The sequence below is a fragment of the Lontra canadensis genome, unplaced genomic scaffold, assembly GCF_010015895.1.
Source record: "Lontra canadensis isolate GAN:19392208 unplaced genomic scaffold, GSC_riverotter_1.0 scaffold143, whole genome shotgun sequence".
NCBI classification, from domain to species: Eukaryota; Metazoa; Chordata; class Mammalia; order Carnivora; family Mustelidae; genus Lontra; species Lontra canadensis.
Window position 1 is genome coordinate 1,479,640 of NW_022631137.1, and position 18,891 is coordinate 1,498,530.

General features: G+C 42.2%; 1 protein-coding gene across 12 annotated transcripts in view; it reads right to left on the bottom strand.

The window, feature by feature from the left end:
• RBFOX1 (RNA binding fox-1 homolog 1) overlaps positions 1 to 18,891 on the bottom strand; it is a 2,042,166-nt gene that overhangs the window by 720,608 nt on the left and 1,302,667 nt on the right. The window lies entirely within an intron of this gene.

An 18,891-nucleotide genomic window follows, 5' to 3' on the forward strand; every position in this document is an offset into this window, starting at 1 on the left:
ACAATTTAAAACAAGAAACTACGTTGCCCTGGGAGAAGCCTTGCTTCTTCAACAGTCCTTGCTTTGGGACTAACTGTACCCACATGACCACACATGGGGAAACAGGGTCCTACAGCTGATTCAAAGGCAATTCCTTCTAGAGACGGTGAGGTCCAGGGGGAGCAGGCTGTCTTTGGTGAGCTCTAAAGTGAAAGATGATGTCGTTCACAGCCAAAGCAGGAGCCAGCCCCACACAGGCTAGAATGTGGAAGGAAAAAAAGGACTGCGAGTAAGCAGAAGTAGATGAGTTGAGAGGAGTCAGGCAGGGGAGCAGGAATATATAGACACGGAAGACCATGACAGGGAGACAGACAGACAGACACACAAACACACAGACACAGGGAGAGAGACACAGAGATGGGGGCAGAGAGAGACAGAGACTGAGAGATGGCAGAGTAGAGAGGACTTTGAGAATGCACGTTTCTGACATTCTCACTTCCAAACTAACTCTTACAAAGCCCACTGGGACTTCACTTTCAGTGTTTGGATTTTGAAGAGATTGTTCCCGTTACCTTATGATAGAGCCTCTTCGAATTGAGCTATATTTAGAGAGATCCTGTTCCTTACCATCAAAGGGCCTTGTCTGAAATACATTCAGTTACAAAATTCTATTATTAAAAGTGTGAAGGCCTGCAGGAGCTCTCCAGTTTCGCTTGGCCAAAGGCCACTGATTTTGTATGAAATTGCAATGGGAGGGGTCACTAGGAGAGCCCCTAATCACCAACTGAATACCTTACAGACGTGGAGATGATTTCATTTTATTTAGAGGAAGGAAAGGAACATGATCTATCTTGTCGACCTGGCAAATTCACACCAGCATAACAGGAAATCCCAAGTAGGCAACACAGAAGAGTCTCCTTTCCAGTCTATCATGAAGCAGAGTCAAAATCCAAATGGTAAATAGGACCAACCCAGCTGCTTCTCAGGAAAATCAAGCTGCTGGAAGAAAATTAAGAAAAAGGAGTGGGTACACGAAGAAGACGTTCATCACAGAGCAGACCTTGCTGTCCGTTGAGTGGCCCATAATGGTACCAGACAAACACACCAGACATGGGCTGGCTTAACCTTTACTCTGTTGTGGGCAGCGGGATCTTGCTGATATGCTAGGTCTAAGACAGAGTGCACCTCCATGCAGTGTTGACTTTTTTTTTTTTTTAGATTTTTACTTACTTATTTATTTATTTGACAGAGAGAGAGAGCGAGAGCGAGAGAGAGAGAGAGAGAGCATAAGCAGGGGGAGCATCAGGCAGAGGGAGAGGGAGAAGCAGGCTCCCCACTGAGCAGAGAGCCCGATGTAGGGCTCCATCCCAGCACCCTGAGACCACAACCTGAGCCAAAGGCAGACGCTTAACCCACTGAGCCACCCAGGTACCCCTGTAGTGTCACCTTTGGCATTCAGATGAACAAGAGTAAATGTTCATATGTTAAATATGTCCAAAAGGAAACACACACACACACAAAATCACATTAGCAGTTTGTTAAAACTTGCAGAGATTAAGTAAGGAAACTAATTCTGTCAGCTTCGGCAACATGGAACAACGGTGTTGAGGACTGCTACACTGGAAGCCCTGAGAAAACCAACCATCGAAGGGAAAGAAGCAGGGGACAAATACATTAGGCTGGATTTGGAAGGTTCTAGCTGATCTCTCTACCTCCCTCCTTTCCTCTCCCATTCCTCCCCCTCATTCTCTCTCTCTCTCTCCCTCTTTCATTATCAACACAGTGGTAATAGGTAGAAGAAACCTCTGGTTTGGAGAATCAGGCAGACCTGTATTTGGTTCCTACATCTTGTATCAGCTGACAAGTTGACGAACTATTCTTAAGTTTCCATGTCCCCATTAGAGATAATGCCATCCATCTTGCTAGATCCCTGTAAGTTGGAGTCCCCAGAGACATAAAATGTCTAGCAGAGCTCCTGGTTCCTATTCTGCAGTTTGTCGCTGCTACAAATGTTGTCACAACCATCAGTAATAATAATAAAAACAAGTGTATTGGCACCTATAATGGAAGGCATCAGCGCACCTTAATTGAAAGTTGCTAATGTATGACAGGATGTTGGAACAAGGCCTGGCTTCGACAGACAAAACCTTCATCAAGTGACAAGGGAACAGTCCAGCCAACCGGACCCGGGTGCTATCCTCAGAAAGTTCATGGTTTTGAAGGGTCAGAGACACAAATAACCGGATGAGTCAGAAAAAATCTAGGAAATGGACAGACACAGGCAAAAAAGAGTCTGTTCTCAAGGATTTTCAGCTTCCCACCTCCTGGACTTCATACTTCCTATTTAAAACCCCATCAAGTCAGGTAATCGTGCTTCTCACTCATGCCAAAGGTTCCAGAAATTTCTCTAATAGGACAGGAAGTGGATGTAGATGGTTAAAAACTTCTAATCAGACGGTAAAAGTGAATATAGGCACAGCCCTTGCTCTCCACTTGGAAGAAGCTAATAATACATAAAATTACTTCAGCGGTTTGGCCAGGAGACCAGATAGAGGGAAAAGTCCCTGCATGGGAACCGTGAAGACCATCAACAATGACCACAGTGATGATTCTCTACCTCTGTCTATCATTTTACCATCCAAAACGCCCAGTCACCCTTGCTCTAATTTGGGTTTTGTAACAAAGTTTGTAGGCTACAAAAAGGACTACAGCAGGCTTTTTTCAAATTCCAATTATTTCCTGTATCTTTAATTTTTGCCGTATCACCTTGCTACCTATACTTTTACTTACTTAATATTTTCTTTATCTCACTCTTTACACCAAACACTATTTTTCAAAAATATAAAAGCAACTGCTAGCATCAATGGGAAGCTACTGCACATGTTTGTACAAATCAATCTTATTATATTCTAGTGATTATTGTCATCTGCTATTATCTGTAGATATGAGCTTTTTTTTTTTTTTTTTGCTTGTTCATTTTTTTATGTAATCTCCACCCCCAATATGGGGCCTGAACTCACGACCCTGAGATCAAGAGTCACATGCTCTACTGACTGAGCCAGCCAGGTGCCCCCTCTTTGTTCATTTTGAACATCGTAAGAGGCATTAAAAGAGAACTGAAAAGAGAATAACTTTCTCACAATGCAACATGATGTTATATGCTGAGAACCACCTAAAATAAACTCACAGAACTCTTAAAGTCTCAGCCGCCCTTCGGGAACTGAAATGGGAGGCCCAAGATTATTCAGGGCAATTTTAATATAGCTCATCAGGTGTTTATCCAGCAGGCAGCAGGTATAAGGCAATACAGTGGGTGCTGATGGGGCAAGGGTGGGCTTGAGGGTGTGAACTGGCACTCCTTGCCTCCTCCAAAGTCTCAGAGACTGCTTGGGAGTTGGACAACAATTCAGCAAGTAGTAAACATTATCATTCAAGGCAGGTTAAGTTGCACGGCACTAAATGCTCGCTTCCCCTCTTGGTGCACATCCACCTCGGGTCCCCTTCAGTTTGGCTCCGTGCTTTCTTCTCGCTGGGACTCCAAATTGGTAGAGCACCCCCCATCTAAGACATCACTGCTCTTATGGTGGGGCAGTGGGGGGGAGATCGAAATGAGGCACACACTGACTCTGAAATTTTCCACTTGGAAATAACATGCATCATTTCCACTCACGGGTCATTGACCAGAGCACGTCATGTGGGCAAGGATGGCAGGAATGGGGTGGGAGAAGAGAACCCCCCACAGGGGAAGGCATGCAGGGAGGAAAGCTTGGGAAGGAGCAGAGAATGTTCTGAGTAACACTACAGCCTACCGAGTAGTACTACAGTACTGGAACTGAGAGGTGAACCCAGGCTTTTTGGAATTCTTGCCCATTGTGGGATCCCCATTACCAACCTGTCTCTATAAGAAGAAAAATGTATCAGAATTTGAGCACACACACACACACACACACACACACACACACACCCCTCTGCAGAATGGCCCATGATCTAAGCGAATGACCAGATTGGATACACTGATATACCTACCGCAAGTTACTTAGGGGCTCTATGTACTTATCATGCAAAGGAATTCAGGTGCTAAAATGATTATTTTAACCGAAGAATAAGATGGCAGAATAACACCACGTGTTTTCTCAGGAGCCCATCCCCCCTTTTTGCTTTTCTTAAGAGTCCTTGGACATTAGAATATAGGAGACTTCTGGGTCACAAATAATTTAACTACTGACCTGCAAGGAAGAGCAGGATGAACCAAAAGACCTCTAAAATGCACTCCCAACCCTGTGGATCTGTGATATTTTACCCAGAGGACAAATAGCAAATAAAAACTATGTGGAGATAAAATTTCTTGGGTAGACAGATAGTGCAATTGCAAGGGAATTTAATTTCCCCCTGAACCAAAAATGAAACCCCAGACAATAAGTGTCTATATAAAGAGAACATTGCTTCCTAAATGTTGACATCAGTAAGCTCTTTCCACTCCAACTTTGGATTTTTACAGAAAAATGAAAAAGTTTTCAAAAAGCTTCAAACCCTTTGGGTTTGCACGGCCCATCCATGAACACCTCTGAGACTACAGAACTCATGCTGTCAGGACATAAATCTATAAGGCATTATTGTCCCTTATTTTCTTTTGATTTCTTTTTATAGGTTTTATAGAATTAATTATTTCTCAGTAAAGAAATAAAATGTTCAAAATGTGGCAATGACTGCCTAATGTTCCTGGATTCTCAATAGAACCCGTTCTTCAGGGAAAGGATTCCAAAGCTTAGGAGACTCATTCAAAATTGTATTAATTACTGGGGAGCATCTACTCCGTACCAAACACACAGGCGACACCCCAAACTGAGTAGGAGCTGCTGATAAAATGATGACTCAGGAAAGAGAGCAAGAAAAACAAACCTTTCAAAAACAGTAGTACTAACTTCATGAAAGGTGACACAGCAGAACTGTAAGAAAAAACTGTGTGTGTGTGTGTGTGTGTGTGTGTGTGTGTATGTGTGTGTGTGCGCGCGCACATGTAGATGACAGACAGGTAATCATCTACACACATAATGAGTGGTTCCAAGGATAGAAAGGGCCAGAAAAGGCGACTCAAAGTGGAAGAAATGATCATTGTTTCTCAGGGAGGATCTGTGGATTGCCTTATCCTTTCTGCTTCTCCACATCACACTGGACCTGTAACCAGGGTCAGGCTTTTCACCATCAATATCCTTTTATCATGTCACCTCACTTTGAAACATCTTCAGCGATAGTGTGGATTTTAAGCTGGAGGTATTAGCTACTTTGTAGTCTCCTCTCAAGTAACAGAGTTTTAAGTGCCAGAGGAAGGGGATGCAAACACCGGAGAAACAGTAAGAGCAAGAACAGCAAAGCCAACAACATAAATGGAAAAGAAGACCACGAGTCTGGTGTGGGACATGTTGATTTCGAGACTGCAGGGAAAGCCCAGCTTAGAGAATATAACCAGAAAGCAGCTTCGCCAGCATATCAATGGTAATCAAAACCATGGGAGTGATAAAGCTGTCATGAATAAGAAAAGACCATTTCTTTGTTTTGTTTTAAATTGACTAGAACAGTCTTGCTTCATCAGACACCTGACCGTACTGGCTACCAGACCCAAAGTGAGGGATTTTCCAAAGCTTATTTAACTTTCATTTCTGACACACCATATTTCATTGATTTCTAAGATATTCACATTTATTTTTGCATTTTAATATCTTGGAAACTGGGATGCTTTTTATAATTAATGGTGAGACACAATTTATCTGGTAGCATTTTTTTTCTCAGTGGTGACACACACACACACATACACACACACACACACACACACACACACCACATTGCACTGACAGTCAACGGCATCTCTAATGTACGGAATCCAGTTAATAGCTTCTACTTTCCTCAAATAAATGAGGTTTTTAATTCTTAACTACAAGTGATCAAGAGAGATATTTTTAAATTTTATTATGGGGTTAACAATGTCAACATTGGTTCTTCAGTGTCACACTGAGTAAACAGGACCCGTTCTTTGAATTTCTTAAAAATAAGAATTACAAGTCTGGGTCTAATTCACCATTCTGGACCTTGCAGTGAAAGCCTCAGCATCAAAACAGGAAGAACTGCACGTATCAAACGGCGGGATGGAGCGGAACTGTTTTCAGAATTTCTTCTGCAAACTCTAGGTCAGTGGTTCCCACCCATGGGCACACGTCAGCATCACCTGGGGGGCTCGGTAAACACAGACTCCCCAGCTCCAGTCTGTCTGGGGTGGGGTCGGGGCACGGGCATCTTTCACGAGTCCCCCAGGGATGCTGATGCGGCTGGTGTGGGGAGCACACCTGCAGAAATACAGCTCCAGGTCGCTGGGGTGACGAATCTGTGGCCACCTGGACAGCGGGAAAGGAGGGAGAGGTGAAGACGAAGCTTCAGAGTCTCTCCACTCTGCTTGAGTAAAAGCACTGTTGGTTTTATCTGCCCCTGTATCAGTCTCCATGAGCTTTCATATTAGATAAGTTCTGCCGCTTACATTTTTAGATGAAAATCACTACTGACATTGGAAGAACTAACATTTTAGGTTAAGACACGTCTGAGCTGTGATGTCAGTTTCATCATTTAGTAACTTTAAAAAATATCTACACTTCAGGGTTTATTTACTTTTTTAATTAATTAATTAATTATTATTTGACAGACAGAGATCACAAGTAGGCAGAGAGGCAGGTAAAGAGAGAGGAGGAAGCAGGCTTCCCGCTGAGCAGAGAGCCTGATGTGGGGCTCAATCCCAGGACCCTGGGATCATGACGTGAGCCGAAGGCAGAGGCTTTAACCCACTGAGCCACCCAGGCTCCCGTTTTTTTTTTTTATTTTTAAATCTCTCCATGATGGGGGTAGAAGACATATTTGAGGTTTGGAACTAATGTACACACAACCCCTGTAGATAGAGCATCCTGCGTACTGTAAGTGCCTACCACTGCGTAGGCAGTGATAATAAGAAGAGCGTTCCCATCCCTGAGGGCAGACACTTTACTGTCTTTGCCCCTTCTGTAAATGTGCGTTTGCTTGCAGTGACCGAGGACAGAGCATCTGTTGTCAACTGACTTTGGAACAGCCTGCCGGTTCCCCAGCCCTGGTTAATCAAGGCTCAGAGCTGCAGTCGGGTCAGTACCTGGGGTTTTTTGGAAAGCTGGCCGCACACTTACTGCCTCACTGCCTCCGGGCCTCTGGCACGTGGAGCGGGGCTGATTGTCAACTAGCCAACAATCATGCCCCGGGGGCAGAGGGAGCCTCCGAACCAGCTTCTTTCTGCAGTGGCTCTATTCGGTTCAGTACCCAAAGCCTCTCTTCCCCTGCAGTTCATTACAGGTGCTTGCATAACGCGGCTGCTAGAAACCCGGCTTACGAGCATCTGTTTGTCACAGGCATAAAAAGTACTCCCTCCTTGGGTGTGACTCCCCAGTTTTCACGATTCCCCCATCTGCTCAGTGCTTTGGAACTCAGCAAATGGCAACATCATTTATACTTAGGCGAAAGACGTTGCCTTCCAACCGAAGTCTACGCTTTTATTAAAAACATTTAACATTTTGGCTACCACAAAGAAGAACACTTATTTTTAAAAGAAGAAGAAGAAGAAAGTAAAAGAAAAGAAAAAAAAGAAAGGAAGGGGAAGGAAAAGAAACCTCTCCATTTAAATGTGTTTTCAGCTCACAGCATCTTATGAGATCTGTAGAAAACTTTTGGACTCTGTCATTCTAAGAAACTATTTTATCTCTTATTTGAACAGCCTGAATGTAGGAGACAAGGTTTCAATACTTACTACCAAGATAGAAATCTCGCTCTGAGTTCTCAACACAGAGCAGAACAGCTTGAGGGTGTTATTTCAATATTTTCCCTCAAAGGTAAGCTGAGTAGTTACATATGGCATCTGCCTGAGGAAGATCCTTTTTACACAACAAATTATAAGTAAATATTCTTACAGATGAGTGTCTATGGGAGAGAGACCAGTGAATTCAAATAAAACGTTCCCAATATCTATGAACGAACACATTAATTAAATTGGTTGGTCTTTGAAATTTGTGACTTTAAAGGCTGTGATTTAGTTGATTATGGGCTTCTATTAAAAATCGACCTTATTAACTTATTCCAATTCCCAGAGGCTCCAACAGTATAGCATTAAAGCAAGTAAGGAGAAGGTCTACAACAACTTTTTAAAAAATCCAAAATGCAGCAAAGCAAGATTTCTAAGCTAAGCACTTTCTACTGCTTGGGTTCAGACCATAAAATGTATCTTTAATATAAATGGCTACATCCCCACCTCTGCCTTAACGACCTGGTTGATATATACTATAGCCATTCATATTAATTACATCATTAATAATGGTTTCTTAGAGAAGTCATCTATGAATACAGCGATGTCAGGAGACGTATGGGTCATCTAGAATGTCTGCAGATAAGCCTTAAGGAACCAGATCCTCACCTTTTGAAATGGCCATTTATTGATGGCTAAAACAAGACAAGAATATGCTTAAGACTTTCAGGCTCAATTCCTAAATCCTGCTGGGTCTCCTAGAGAGTAGAAGGAAGAAGACAGCAGTTTGTCCTACTAAGGGTGGGGAAAAAGTCTGAAACAGAGCAAATAAGCAGAGAACAAAGGCCCCAAAGAATGCCACCAACATCCTGGTCTTGTGTTTCTACCTGTCTGAGGGACTTGTCCACATGGCTGTCTGCTATTACTTTCGTCGAAACACTCTAAACGGAATGGCTACCCTGGGCACAGCCAATGGCCACCTGCCACATACTAGATACTGATGCGAGTGTCTACATTCTTCATCTTGTTTAATCTTGTCACAAATATCCCTGTGAGTGTACAGGAGTTCCACTTTATTTTACAAGTTGGACAGAGAGAGAATCAGAGAGGGTAAGCAACTTAACTGAGGTCACAGAGCTGATAAGGGTAGCCAGGTGTAAAACACAAGAATGAGTTTCAGCATTCATGCTGCTCTCCTTTGAGGTCCTTCACATCCTCCAAACACTTTCTCCCCTCTCCTCCCCATAGTGGAGACTGAAAATTGTTTAGTTTTGCTGGACCAAGAAGGCCAAGAAGAGAGTAGTGCACAGACAGAATTAATGAGGCATCTAGGATCATGAGCAGCTTTGATTTTCCTGCTAAATAATTTAGGTCTTAACCTGCAGGGAATAGGGAGCCACTGAAATATTAAGCAGGAAGACTGACATCACCATTTTTCCCCAACCCAGTCCAGAGAGGTTGGTGATTCTGTTTTTGGGTTGTTTTTTTTTTTTTTTTTTCCTCTCCCTCCATTATGTTCAATACACAACCAAGTTCCCATCTCTTTATGATATCTCAAGGAACCAATCAGAAGCCCCGGTCTGAATCCTGACCCCACCAGCAACCCCCGCTGTGTGACTCTGCACACATTCCACCGAGCCTCAGTTTCTTGGGGCATGAAATGGGGATGATAAAATACCCACCATAGAGGTTGCTTTTAGGGTCAAGTGACTGACAGTCCATAAGGTCATAACTGGCCCATGATGAGCACCTTTGAGTGTTATGCACTGAACTGTGCTTCTCCAAAATGTGTACACTGAAGTCCTAATTCCCAGAACCTCAGAATGTGGCTTTCCTGAAGACAGCACCTTTGTAGAGGTAGTCAAGTTACAATGTGGTCATGAGAGAGTCCAAATTGATTGATATCCATATGCGAAGACATGGTGGGCACAGACATATATATACAAAGGCATGATGATCTGAGGAGACACAGAAGACAGCCATTTGCAAGCCAAGGACAGGTTCGGAACAGAATCTCCCCCAAGGCCCTCAGAACCAATCCTGCCAACACACTGACCTCACACTTCTACCCTCCAGAACTGTGAAACATTTTGTTTCAGGCACTCAGCTGGCGTCCTTTGTGATGGCAAGAGTCTTCGTCAACTCATACAGTAAGTGTTAGGTATCTGTTCCTTCTCTTGCTCGCTCTCTCTCTCTTTCTCTCCAAGTCCAGTCTTGAAAAGCTTTTATCTGATTAATGCTCAGACTCCTACTGTCCTCCTTGCCTCTGAGCCCAGGAGAGCAAATGGGTTTCATTTTGTGAACCAGCTCTGCTTGTCTGCAGTCTCTGCCTGGAGCACTGCACCGAAAAGGACGGTGAGGCCAGTCCAGACTCAGTAGGCAAAATGCCCTAATTGAGCAGGATCTGCCACAGGCACAGAAGGGAAAGTGTGAGGGTACCTGCGATATATTTTTCAACTGTGTTCTACGGCCTCCACGGCTGTGTTCATCTTGAAAAACCATTACCAGAGGAAGCCTCCTAACACAGCACTTACACCTTTTTATCACTCTCCTCAAGAGCCGAGAGTACCTTCTTTCTGCCAACCACATAAAATGTATACACTTTGGTCTCTGGCCACTGTAAAAATATTTAGGCATTAACTCATTCATTCATCGCAAGAACTGATAACAACTTCCACCTAGAACATCACACGACCCAGAACCTTCACTTTTCATTGATTTGTCCCCATTTGCGAGCCTTCTTCGGGTTCATTTTTTCCCCTCACCCTGCCTCTTCCAGTTCACATCTTTGAAGCTTTCTGATCTAACCAGTAAGGTTCCACAGCCCCTCCAACACAAAGCTATTGACCTAGCCAGCTTGGGTCGCATGCCCATCCTGACCCATTCACCTATGAAGGGGAAGGACAAACCCTGACTGGCTGAGCCAAGTCACACGTTCCTCTCTGCTGCCAGAGCAGTAGGCTAGGGCAAGTCGGGTAGGGACCCTGCAAATCAAGCTGTGGTCATAAGCAACAGATTCTCTCTTATTCCCTCAACTACCCAGCCAACCTCACTGTCCATTTATTCCCAATTCTCTGTCCTCCTGTCTTCCCTCCTATCCTTCCTGGCACGTTGCTGCTCTGGGTGGAAAGACTTGCTCTCTCTTATCCCCTAAAGAGTCACACAGATTTAGATGGAACATTCTATGAGCAGATAGCTGTGAATCTACCATTAGCCACTGGCAAGAAATAACTTGGTAGCCTAGTAGACTACCATGAAAATCTCTTTGGAGATGTTGGACCTGGAAGAAAATTGAGTTGAATGGATGGAGGGAATAAAAGGTATGTCAAGGAGGAAAGATCCAGAATATGTTAGAAGATTAACAGATAAATAGGTAGAAAGAACTATGGATGGGACTGAGCAGATAAAAAGGCTGATCTGGCAAATACTTAATAATCTCTTAGGAAATCATCAGATCTACGTGTGAGCCAAGATTGCACATTCCCAGATCATTCAGAATGTCTCAAATTTGTAAATTTAATAGCGAAAAAAAACAGAAAAGGCAAATAAGCTTCCACTCCAGTCAGTTCTGAGAAATTGGTAGTGGCTGCCAGGAACACTGTGTTAAGAAGGGTCCAGAGGTTCCATTTACTTGCACAAAAATGAATGTACATGTCATTGTGATTAATTCATAAGGATTAAACAGAGACATATGGCATGGGTCAGTGGAATAATACAGCTGGGCCTTATTTTATCCTCCTTAAAACATCTGTTGACAAGTTGTTCTTTTGGTAGATAATAGTTGTCTACAAAATGACAGTGAAAACCTGTGATAAATCTACCTAAAAATTAATCATATAATTAACCTATCTCTAACTTTGAAGTGTGTTTGCCAGCTGTAATTAAGATAGTCATGGAGCCCGTCTCTAAATGATAAGTACAAAGACAAAAGCATAGTTTTCTAAGGTAAACGGAAACCTCTAATGATGGGCACCAAACCATCCACGGAATATCAACAAGAACAGAGAAAACATTGGAGGACGTTTTTCCTCTGACGAGGATAAAGCTGGATAAAAGACAGGGGAATAAGGAACAGTACGAGTGTAATGGCAGGTAAAATTTAAGGCCTGCCCTTCAGGGAACAGGCAGATATGGGGATACGTAAGTACAACAGGAGTTAACCCAACAAAAAAATCAATTTACTGGGGTGCTTGGGTGGCTCAGTGGGTTAAGCCTGTGCCTTCAGCTCAGATCATGATCTCAGGGTCCTGGGATCAAGCCCCGCATTGGGCTCCCTGCTCAGCAGGGAGTCTGCTTCCCTTCCTCTCTCTGCCAACTTGTGATCTGTGTGTATCAAAAAATAAGTAAAATCATTTTAAAAAATCAATTCACTGAATAGTAATAAAAATTTATTACTGGGAAACTTATTGAAAGTGTTAGCATTCTTACAATTATTTTGTCAGTGACTGGTCAGTCCCATTCAGATGAAGATCAACGTGTGATACATTCACACTTCAGACAACATAGCATTCCAACACACTCAGTGATTTATATGTGAAATCATGAGGGAGGAAAGAGATGGGGAAGGGTGGGGGGAAGTAAGCATATTAGTTCATTGGCATCCTGAGAACTTCTCAAAAGAGTGGACTCAAAGATCATGATCAAAGGATTTAGTAATCTGGTCTCCACTATTAGTAACTATATGACCTTAAATAAGTCATTTTATTTATCTGAATTTTTAATGTCCTTATCTGTAATACAGGAGAAAAAAACTCTTACTTTCCAACTTGAAAAATGCATTGGGAGAACTGTCAGAAATCGCTTCTCATATCTCTCTGCCCCTCAAACCAGTACACATTTTTCCAGACACGCATTCTACAGTTTATGAAAAGTCTAAATTTTTTCTTAATATTTCTGCAGACTCCAAGATGCTTACACTCTCAAGCACATACTCAGTTTCCACTTCTTGCCCTCAGTGTGTTTTTGTTCTTTTCTTTCCCTCTTGCTCTTATGGAGTTAACCTTAACATGAAATTCATTCCCTTTCCTTGAAAACACACAAGCAAAATGTCTGCATCAAGACACTGCATGTGTACCAGAATATATCAGCCAGGATAAGCCAACTAACGCTGGTGTAACTCCAAAATCTCAAGGGCTTAGAAAGAAGCAAAGTTAGTTTCTCCTTCATAGGCCATGCCTGTGATGGATCTGGTACGACAGAGGGAGAGGAGCTTGCCCCGCTAAGTCACTCAGGGACCTAGTCTGGAGGAAGAACCATCATCTCAAATATTTCCATGCCAGACTTGGGGAAGGGAGGTCCACAAAGACCAGCATTGGCAATAAAATGGCCCAGCACTTGTCATTTTTATTTGCAGCTTGTGGCCAGACATTGCTCCATTTGAACTGCAAGAAGGGTAGGAAGTGCCTCGCAGGGACGTGAAGCAGAATATTTGGTGATGAGCTCTAATGGCGACCACATACTCTTCTGTATGGGGACTTGAGTTTACATTGCAGCGACAAAACACACTTCAAAATCAGGCAGTGTTACTCTTAGAAGGGCATTCACGCACACCGCCATGTTGTTCATGGTGGTGAACCTCTCCTATTCCTATTCCCTCCTCCCCTAATCTGACTTGTAGCTCAACCGCTTTGAGAAGCAGAAGCATCCTCCAATTCCTCTTCTTTGCTTATGGACAGCAGCTGAGATCTCTGCAGCCTTTATCCTCTGACTCAGTTCCAGGATGCTCCTAGCTAAGCCAAGGCTCTCCGTAAGTTTTAAAACTAGCCTTTGCAGGAGTCTGTTTAAGTCTTACGTCTGGAGCCAACCCCTTCCCTATGTTCTTTCAGCGGCATTTTGAAGCCTGGAAGAAGATGGTTCGGTGGGTTATTGTCCCAGTTACACAACCAAATGTGACTGTATATGTGGAGGTAATGCAGACTGCTTAAAGGCTGGTGCAAAGAATTCTTACCATTTGGGTACCTTCTTTGAAACTCAATTTTTCTCATTATAGAAAGGGAGTAACGACCCCTGCTCTGATTACATCACTCTGGCCTTGTACAAGAAAATGCTTTGGAAACTCCAAAGCAGTACGCCAAGCACAAAGCATGAAAATAATGGCACACAAACAAGACTCCATTGCAGCAAATTCAGAAGTTTTCCCAAAGTCCAGGCACTGAGGTCTGCTGCTCTTACTTCCTTCCTTCTGGTTACAGTAAGTAAGCATTTTATGGTCTGATACCAAGTGGAAGTCAAGCTTCCCCTGCTACTCAGGCTGTGTCTGTCTCTGTGATTTAATAACGGGGTCCATATTGGAAGATGATGCAGTTATGCCAGTTATTAGAGAATTACATTCTTGTGTTCTGCTAAAGGGAAGTAAAGATTAGCTCTGCCAGATGCACACATGAAACCAGATAGAGGCATGCCTCCAAGTCAACACATCCATCTTTCTCCAGGACATGTCAACATGTGGGACTTATGAAATATGGACTGCATTAAAAGTGTTAAATGAACTTTTTAAACACAACCAGTGTGGACACAAAATCCCCTTCTTCAGTTGTTTGTTTTTGCTTACTGTTGGTTGGTATTATTTTTCCTCAACTGGACTGTCTGTGCTTGTTAAGCATCGGTAAATGGCCAGTTATGAGGCAAACACAAAATATACGTATAAATATTTAATGAGAAACGAGAGCAGAAATATAGTGTGCATTTGTTGCTCCACTGGAAAGCTATATTCATTATTCTACAAATTATTCTCCCATAAATATTTCAGAAACTTGAAAAAAGATTAGAATAGTGCACCCAGTGCTTGGTGGGTTGAAAGCACTTCTGCATTCGTACTATGATGAATTCCAATCCCACTTTCATTGCAGAGGTCTGAAATCCATCTTTTGGTCAGTTTTAGGAGGTGGAGTTATTTCATGTTTTGTCATAATGCACACATAAATAAGAGAAAAGCACCAATTAGCATAGAGGAACTATGGTTCCTTCTTGATCAGATGGCAGACTCACAACATTTTTGGTATCAGGCCCGATTAAGGAACTGGACTCTTGCTGTGAAAGGTAGCCCAAGATGGGGGGGAGGGGAAGGCAAGCAGTCTTTTTATCCTGGCATAATGCATCATAAAACCCAGCCTCCTCCGTCTATTGATTTTTGATAGGAGTGATTTATTTTTTTAGCTAACAAATGTTTACTAAGTGCCTAATATATACTATGAGCTGAAGATAAAATAGTGACCAAGAAGAGCATGGTTATTTTGGATGTTACTGAATTTATGAAGAGTAACTTTATTTCAGTAGATTAAGTTTGCATAGTCTTATTTAGGGGGCTGACTGGTGTTAACACTATTCCTTTAGATGGTAGAAGAACTGTCAAGTCCTTCAGGGTCCAGTGGAAATGGTAACCAGGAAGTAACCAGATGATTCAATGAGCATTCCCAAGGAAGAATGGATGTGAGAGGTGGGTTGATGGACTGTGTGGGTGGCTCTTTCAGGATATCAATGCATGGCAGCTTATGATCATCAAGAAAATATGATTTTTATGCTTAAATTACTTCCATCAAGATGTGAACTGATTCTGACTTTCTCTTCTGAAAGGCTTCAAGGTCTTAACAGGGCTGTTTTCCTTACCTGCAACCTTGGGTTTGATCATAAACATAAAATTCACAGCCATTCCCAGATGACTGTGTTGATGGATGCTTCATTTAATGGTGACTCTGGGAATTTAGGCTTTTGTGTGAGTCACATGGAGAGGCCATGCACACAGCTGGCCCCTCACAGAGCACTTTCAACTTGAGACACATGGGTCTTGGTGGTCAGGAGAGATCAAAACCCTTAGTATGAAGGACAAATCAAAATACAAACATTTCTGTAAGGAACTTCTCACTCCAAAATGAATCATGTCATTTAGATAACTAAGAAGGGGTCAGAGATACTGATAATTCCAGAATAACAGCAATGATAATGTCAACATCATCAACAACATAGTAATAATAATAAAGAAACCCATTATATATACAAGCATTTCAGGCATTTTATGATCATGTGTTTATGAGTTTCCCAGGGTCACACTATTGATTGATGATGAGGTTACAACCTAGAACTGGAGTCCCTATATGCTGTTTTTCAATTCCCTAACTATATCTTGTTCCCACTCAGTGTTCCTCCCCATTATAACGCCCACCTAGAAACATCCTTATGATTAACAGCATGAGCCATGAAGTCAGTCTTCTTGGTTTCCCATCTTACACACCACACTTCCTAGCTATGTGACTTTATGCAAATGTCCTAACTTTTCAAAGTCTCAGTTTCTTTGACTGGAAAATGGGGGTAATAAAGATCACAGAGTTAGAGAAAAGATAGAACAAAATGATGTACATGGCCTATTTTCATGGTAAACATTATAACAATGAGGATGGTGATGATGACCATGAAGGTACCATAACACCCAAGATATTTTCCACCTAAATCTATGAATGGAGAGGATCTTACAGCTGGTATAAAACATCAAGAGAATCCCAATAAAAACTAGATGTTTAGTGTGTTTAACTCAATAGTTTATGCAGCAAATAGGCTTTTCTTTTCTTTTTTTTTTTTTTAACTGAAAATAATTACAAGAACACAGCTATAGTTCACTGTCATAGCCTTAAGGAAGCCTCATGCAATTGAAGAAGATACACATAAAACTGTGATAAATTGAAAGCCTATTTGAAATATGTAGTCATAGTGAGAACTTCTTACTTAATTGCATTCTGCTTACATAACTAAAAGACCTAAATTAAAGCATAATCATGTTTCTAATGATTTTGCATTCCCCCCCACCAACATAAGGCAGCTCAAGGTGTTAAAATAGTTATGCTTTGGGACCGAGATAACTAATGTATAAATTAAACATACTTTCATACATTTATATCCATAAATGAAAAAAAGAAGCAAAAACCCCCATTCCTAGTAATTTATTCCTTCTTCATGCTTCAGAAGGAAGACTTGCTATAGATTTTTTCCAATGCATAGAGACTAAAAGTTTCTCAAGGAAGTAATACCAGGTACATATTTCAAAAGTTTGGGTGGCTTTGCATAGCCTCCGAAATGCTGAGAATATAGAACACGCTCCAGTATATCTAATTATCTTTATGAAATCTCTCAAAATCAATGGCATTATACTCAAAACCAGCTGCAGCTGAGGAAGTCAAACAGAGCAGAATGTCACCAGGGTTACTGAGAAGTATGGCTTTCTTCTTAATAGCACTATTTTTATGGAACATGGAAGGTTCAAATCATCATATTCTATTAACTCTTTTAAGAACCCAATTCAACCAATTTGCTTGAAGAAATCAATTCAACTCTATCTCAGTATATTTGGCCACTTTTAACTCCGTAAAGACAAAGAATCCTGGTCTAGCTCACACAGGATCATAATTTTGTCAGTACTGATAACATTCAGTCATTCTGTAGTAACTGCTACTGTTCCCAGAACAGTCAAAGCACCTGATTATTAACTGTGTCTCTTGTTCTTACAAATGCTCTTTTTTCTTCTGGAAAAATTATTTGACTATAAAGAAGAACTAGCCTTCCCAATAAGCAAATTTTGGGGAATTCAGGGAACCTAGAATCTGGAAGAAATGGGCTACCTCACCTGTTTTCTAATTTGGACTTAAAAAAACAGTTTATAAAACGTTAAAAGCTAGTAAGTAAAGAAGTTTGGTCATAAGTAAAGGTAAAGAAAAGAAGGGAGAGAGAGAGAGAAGGGGGAAGGAAGGATGGGGAGAAAGAAGGAAGGGAGAGAGGGAGGAAGGAAAAGTGAGAAGCAAAATCATCTAGAGCTATTCACCTGGATAAGAGTGATTTATTCATTTACCTACATTTTTTAAAGATTTTATTTATTTATTTGACAGGCAGAGATCACAAGTAGGCAGAGAGGCAGACAGAGAGAGAGAGGGAAGCAGGCTCCCCACTGAGCAGATAGCCCAATGAGAGGCTCGATCCCAGGACCCTGAGATCATGACCTGAGCTGAAGGCAGAAGTTTTAACCCACTGAGCCACCCAGGTGCCCCAACCCACATTTAAAAAAATTTTTTTTTTTAAGTAGGCTCCACACCCATCCTGGAGCCCAACACAGGGCCTGAACTCATGACCCCAAGATTAAAACCTGAGCTGAGATACTGCCTAACAATTATTAAGTGCCTATTATGCTAGTGCTAAGCACAAAATAGTGACAAAGACAGAAATAGTTCTGTTCTCATAGAGTTTGCCATCTGGTAGGAGGGATTGGAAAATCACATTAAGACAAAGCAAGTGTTGGGGCACCTAGGTGGCTCAACTGGTTAAGCATCAGACTCTTGATTTCAGCTCAGACCATGATCTCAGGGTCTTAAGATCGAGCCTCATGTCAGCTCTGCACAGCACGTGGAGCCTGCTTAAAAGCCTCCCTCTCTCTCTGCCCCTCCTCCATCCCTCAAAAAAAAAAAAAAAAAAAAGACAAAACAGGTGTTATAATGGGGCAATCCCATGGGGTTGGAAAAGGACAAGGAAGGGTATTTAACCGAGAAGATTCCCAGAAGAAGTGATGTCCACCATCTCAACGAACAAGATTAACTTTATAAAATGGTTTTATAGACACCTATGCTTCAGAAAGAAACACACATATATACACACATAAACTAAAAGAGCATGGATGCGTGAGAAAGTAATATAAAGTGGGGATACAGGGCAGGGGAGACTAAGCAGAGACTACCTTGAGGGTCAATGATAGAATTTTTAGAGTTGACCCTATAATCAGTAGGAGAAAGGGTAAGGATTTCAGCAAGACGGACTGAGCAGCTTCACACTTCAGAAAGCAGCATTCTGGCTAGTGCATGGGAAGAGACTGGTGAAGGCGAAGCTGAAGGAAGGGAGGCTGATGACAAGGAGATCGTAGCATGCCAGGAGAGATTTCAGAAGAGCTGGAGAATGGAGAGAAGTAAACAGATTTAAGAAATATTTAGGAGAGAGCGCCTGGGTGGCTCAGCGCGTTAAAGCCTCTGCCTTCGGCTCAGGTCATGATCTCAGTGTCCTGGTGATCGAGCCCCGCATCGGGCTCTCTGCTCAACAGGGAGCCTGCTTCCCTTCTTCTCTCTCTGCCTACTTGTGATCTCCGT